General features: G+C 47.3%; 1 non-coding gene across 1 annotated transcript; it reads right to left on the bottom strand.

Annotated features, from left to right (window-relative positions):
• Positions 1 to 1,266: 1,266 nt before the first annotated feature.
• LOC119944871 lies at positions 1,267 to 1,404 on the bottom strand. Its single transcript, XR_005456016.1, has one exon. It is a non-coding gene; the product is annotated as a small nucleolar RNA SNORA7 (small nucleolar RNA).
• Between the last annotated feature and the right edge of the window lie 4,791 nt (positions 1,405 to 6,195).

Genomic DNA, 6,195 nt, shown 5'->3' with positions numbered 1-6,195 from the left:
AAGGAGGCTGGTGCAGTAATTAAGGCGGGATAGAATAAGTACTTGGAGTAACGTAATAGCTGTTTGGATAGCGAGGAAAGGGTGGATTTTAGTGATGTGATGTGAAGGTAGAGAAGGGATTTGGTGATAGATTGAATATGTGGATTGAATGAGAGAGACGAGTTGAGGACAGTGCCAAGGCTATGGGCTTGTGTGACAGGGAGGATGGTGCTTACAGTGATGGGAAAGTAAAAGGGAGGACCCATTTATAACCATGTGTGCCAATGTCTATGCCAGCAGGGTTTCTTTATGGGTGCATCTGCTTGTGTCCTTGGGAGAAATTCTTTAAATGTCTTTGTCCTCTGTACCTATGAGTATACCACCTATAAATGGATGATTCTCAAATCTACCTCCTCAGCACTGACTTCTCTCATTCTTTGCACGCCCGTATTTCCTCCTGCCACCAGAACATCTCTACTTAATGTCCTGCAGAAATTTTAAACTTAACAAGTCTAACACAAAACTCATCTCCCCTCACAGACTCTGACTTTCCCATTAGTGTAGACACTATTTCCTCCCGTCTCTCCCCAATCCAGTTCATACTTCACTCTGCTGCCCAGAATATTTTCCTAAAGAAAAGTTCGGACCATATTTCCCCATGCCTCACAAACCTCCAATGGTTGCCCATCTACCTCTGCAACAAACAGAAACCCTTACCATAAGTTTGAAGCTTCAGCTCTCAGTCTCCTAACCTCACGTTGCTGATCTCATACTACGACCCAGCCCGCACACTTCCCTCCATCTTGTCTAACTTGCTGCTGACTCCTTGCCCAGGTTCTCCCTCGGGCCTGGAGGACCGCATTCTCCCTCCCTCTTCCTATCCAACAGGCCACGACTCTCCCCATCTTCTAAGCCTTATTAAAATTGCTCCTCCAAAAAGCCTTCCCCACAGACCCCTCATTTCCCCTAACAGCTCTCCCTTCTTTGATGCCTATGTGTTTATATCCTTTAAGCGCTTGATATCCACTCTAACCTCAGCCCCATAGCCCTAATGTACATGAACTAGTCTTAATGCTGTCGAGTCATTTCCGACCCATAGCGACTCCATAGACATAGCTGTCCCAGAATGCCCCGCCTCTATCTGCTATCTTTCTGGTAGTGTATCCATAGAGTTTTCTCAGTAAAAATATGGAAGTGGTTTACCACTGCCATATTCTGTGCAGTAAATTTGAGTCTCCCCTGTCAATTCTTTCTCATGCCGCTTCTGCCCAGCACAGGTGAGTTTTGACTTGTAGCAGATTGCATTCCTCTCACTAGCTACTGCCCAAGCTAGGAATGGAATGGGTGTGCCTCTGTTTGACTCTCCCTCCCATAGCCAGGACTGGTAGGGTCCAGGAAACTCTCCAGGTGTGATCCTGAGAGGGGTATGTGACCTTATACCCTGACATTTCCTAACTTATTTCCATTTCAGTCTCCCACTCTAGGCTCTAAGTTCCCTATTGGTAGCGGTCTGTCTACCAACTCTATTATATGGTACTTGGTAGAGTGTCCTACACCCAGTAAAGGCTCAACAAATACCACTGATTGATGGGCATGCAAATCTACACACTCTAACCAACACGGTATGCCTGTGGCATGCTTGTGTGTGGGTGGGCCAGCAGGGGTGTCACCAGGTGTTGGTCCAGGTCAGAAAGTGTCTGTGCCAATCAATCGTACTTACTGAGTGCTTACTGTGTGCAGAGCACTGTACTAAGCGCTTGGGAAGTACACGTTGTCAACATATAGAGACAGTCCCTACCTAACAGTGGGCTCACAGTCTAAAAGGGGGAGACAGAGAACAAAACCAAACACACTAACACAATAAAATAAATAGAATAGATATATACAAGTAAAATAGAGTAATAAATATGTACAAACATATATACATATATACAGGTGCTGTGGGGAAGGGAAGGAGGTAAGATGAGGGGGATGGAGAGGGGGACAAGGGGGAGAGGAAGGAAGGGGCTCAGTCTGGGAAGGCCTCCAGTCTGACATGGGTGTTTTGTGTGATGTCCTTCTTAGCATATCCGTCTGTGTCAGAGGGTCTCTGACAATATGTGCTTGAGGATGTGTCAGCGCATGTGTTTGTTGGCCTGTCTGTGTGTTTCTGTGTCAGTGGGATCCTGTGTCAGCAGAACACTGCATTTGTGTGTCTGTCAGCATGGAGCTTTATTTTGGGGCTGCCTGGAGTTAGGCAGCAGCACTGAGAAGCAACTTGGCCTAGTGGATAGAGTCTAGGCCTGGGACTCAGAAGGACCTGGGTTCAAATCCTGACTCTGACACTTTTCTCCTGTATGACCTAGGGCAAGTCACTTCACTTCTCTGTACCTCAGTTACCTCATCTGTAAAAAGGGGATTAAGACTGTGAGCCCCATGTGGGAATGGGACTGTGTCCAACCTGATTTGCTTGTATCCGCCCCAGCGCTTAGTACAGTGCCTGGCATATAGTAAGCACTTAAATACCGCAATTATTATCATCATGAACTTGGGGAATTACCACCTCAAAGCCCCGGCCGGGGCCTGCAGCTCACAGCAGGGCAGCCCCTACCCTGGGTTGCCACCTCAGAATCCAGGGCGCTTTCAGACAGGCCCATCCTGCCCCTCCCTGCCTGCTTCCCAGGTCCCATCACGTGCCCTCCCCCTCAGACTAAATCCTCCTTTTCCTCCAAGTTTTCCCCAATTCACACCCAGCGCCCCAAGTCATAGCAACACAACAGCCTTCTTGAGCAGCCTCCCCTGGCACTTAGCAATTATACCTAGCCTCGGCACATGAACACAGATAAACAATTGTGCAATCAGTTGTTCATTCTGACTGCTCCATTTGGAAATATTTTCATGCCCATCTCCCCCATTACAAGGTGAGCTCCTTGTGGGCAATAATAATAATAGTCGTGGTATTTGTTAAGTGCTTACTATGGGTCAGGCACTGTACTAAGCACTGGGGTGGATACAAGCAAATCAGGTTGGACACAGTCCCTGTCCCACATGGAGCTCACAGTCTCAATCTCCATTTTACAGATGAGGAAACAGGCACAAAGAAGTAAAATGACTTGTCCAAGATCACACATTACACTCATTTGTTTCCATTGTGCTTTCCCAAGCACTGAGTACAAAACACTGCAGTTGGGGAACCCTCAAAAAGTAGTACTATTACTACTACTGCTGCTATTAGTACTGCTTGTTTGTATAATTTTTCAAAGTGGACTGGTGCTTCAGTGGCAGGAGCTGCCAGGCAGCGAAGTATCTGGCTTCCCTCATGGCCCCGGGGGGATGACGGTGACTTCTGAAGATCCAGCCCCCTCTCTGGACTCCCCCCATTCCTCTCAGCTCAAAGGCTCTGCTGCCTGTGCCCTCTCTACTGCTGTTTCCTAACACAGAGAGCCCTCAGGCAGCTCTAGGGAGGATGAACCCCTGAATAAACCACTAACTAAAAAATGATTCATCCACTTGTTTAGCCCAGCAGACAAAGGGGTAGGTGCCTTTTGTAAGTTGGAGAGATTTAGAGAGTTTAGTGGTATTTGTTAAGCCCTTCCTATGTGCCAGGCACTGTACTAAGCACTGGAATAAATACAAGCTGATCAGGTTGGGGACAGACCCTGTCCCTCTTAGGGCTCACAGTCTTAATCCCCATTTTACAGATGAGGGAACTGAGGCACAGAGAAGTGATTTGCCCAAGGTCACACAGCAGACAAGCGTCTGAGCCCGGAATAGAACTGAGATCATCTGTCTGCCAGGGTTGGGTTCTTTCCATTAGGCCACACGGCTTTGCAACACCCCTCTTGAAGACTCCCTGAACCCTACAAGGATGTTACTGAGTTACGGAAAATGGAAGACTTTTAGACTGTGAGCCTACTGTTGGGTAGGGACTGTCTATATGTTGCCAACTTGTACTTCCCGAGCGCTTAGTACAGTGCTCTGCACACAGTAAGTGCTCAATAAATATGATTGATTGATTGATTGAATAGAAGCAGGAGCTTTAGCAGTCACACTGTTCCCTCAGAAGTGCGCTTTGTGATGCTGCAGGTGAATGGATAACAATAATAAAAACAATAATAATAATAATGATAGTTGTTAAGTGCTTACTATTTGCAGGCACTGTACTAAGGGCTGGGGTTGGATACCCACACTCACAGTCTCGATCCCCATTTTACAGATGAGGCAACTGAGGCACAGAGAAGTGGAGTGACTTGCTGTGGTCACACAGCAGAAAAGTTGCAGAGCCAGGATTAGAACCCATGACCTACCAGGCCCGTGGTCTTTCCGCTATGCCATGCTGCTTCTCATGGATGCGTGGGGGTGCAGGGCTGTGTGTGTTAGTGTGTGTAAGGAGATGGAAAATCATTTTTTATTAGAGTCAGTAAGGGAAATTAAATTACCACACCCTTCCACTCTGTCTCTTCTCCTTTTCCAGACCTTACTCTTGTCTAGCTATGTAATATTTACTGCCTCACTTTTTAAGGGTGGATGACAGAAAGACCACCTCATTCCCCAAAGAGCCGGAGAGAAAAGAAAACTGCTCTCGGCCAAATGAAGCACTGTTGATATTGAGAAAGAAAACTGTGTCCTCCCAAGCTCCCTAAGCTGCCTCTGCACCTGAGCACTTCCTTGTCACGGGGAGGTGAACTAAGCTCTCTCCCTGTCCCAGTGCTCAGCCTCACACGAGCTCTAACTCTAGTTCCAAGGCCACCAAATTGGATCCTTTCTCAGGACATGGCTTGAAATATAATAATAATAATAATAATAATAATAATAATAATAATAATGGTATTTGTTAAGCGCTTACTATGTGCAAAGCACTGTTCTAAGTGCTGGGGGGATACAAGGCAATCAGGTTGTCCCATGTGGGGCTCACAATCTTAATCCCCATTTTACAGATGAGGTAACAGGCACAGAGAAGTTAAGTGACTTGCCCAAAGTCACACAGCTGACAATTAGCATAGTGGGGATTTGAACCCATGACCTCTGACTCCAAAGCCCGTGCTCCTTCCACTGAGCCACACTGTTTCTCTGAAAGCAGTTGGACTCCTCTGAAATGCCCCTGTGCCGAGCCAGCTTGGAAATCCCCAGCATCGCATTTCTTTCCCCGGCAGCAACGTGCTCCATCCTGGAATTGCAATCTGCCCTTTTTTTTTCCTTTTTGAAAATGATGCTGTTTGGAACTGGCACCTCAGGCTAACACCAGCACGTACTGTACGGCTGCAGCGGGGAAGAAATCTCTGTCATTTCCTCAAATGTGTAGTTGAAACACTGCGACCATAGATTTTCATCCCAGTGTCATCTTGCCATCTTAATTCTCTAATGTCTGTCGTCACGACACCCAGATGTTGGTGTGAGCTGGCTTATTGCATAAAACCCTGAGGCATATCCTGCCCCAGGGTGGCCTCACATAGCAGGTCACAAGCCAGAAACCTTGGGACCAGAGGTGCCCAAAATATGGGCTGTCTGGCACCTCACCAGGGTATCTGGCTGGATTTGATCCAAGGGCCCAGGATGACCTGAGGTTGGGGGCGGGGGGAGCCAGAAATCCAAAGCTGTCTCCCAGGGGTAACCCAGACTGAACAGTAGCCTAAGACAGCACCAGGTCAGGCTTACTGGGTTAACTAGAGGAGTTTAATGGGAGATATGGGAATAAGTTAGAGAAAACTCACTTCAAAAATATAGAAACCTATGAATTTATGCATCATCAATTTCAGGGCTAGCAGGGTTGATGGGGAATAGTAGTAGTTGGTGTAGCCAGAGCCAGGTGGAATGAGTCTGGAAAGGTTTCAGAAAGAGTTCCAACAGAGGAAAGGGAAGAAGTATGACCTAGAGGAAAGAGCACAGGGCTGGGGGTCAGAGAACTGGATTCTAGTCCCGACTCTGCCAACTGTCTGCTCTGTGATTCTGGGTAAGTCACTTCACTATTCAGTGCCTCAGTTGCCTCATCTGTAAACGGGGACCCATTCTCCCTCCTGCTTGGACTGTGAGCCCCATGTGGCACGGGACTCTGTCCCACGTGACTGACATATAATAATAATAATGGTATTTAAGTGCTCACTATGTGCCAAGCACTGTTCTATGTGCTGGAGTAGATAGATGCAAGTTAATCAGGTTGTCCCACGTTGGGCTCACAGTCAATCCCCAATTTACAGATGAGGTAAAAGGCACAGAGAAGTTAAGTGGCTTGCCCAAGGT

The sequence above is a fragment of the Tachyglossus aculeatus genome, chromosome 23, assembly GCF_015852505.1.
Source record: "Tachyglossus aculeatus isolate mTacAcu1 chromosome 23, mTacAcu1.pri, whole genome shotgun sequence".
Classification (NCBI taxonomy): Eukaryota; Metazoa; Chordata; class Mammalia; order Monotremata; family Tachyglossidae; genus Tachyglossus; species Tachyglossus aculeatus.
Note: the sequence above shows the minus strand (reverse complement) of the source record. Positions and strands in the feature narration are given on the sequence as shown.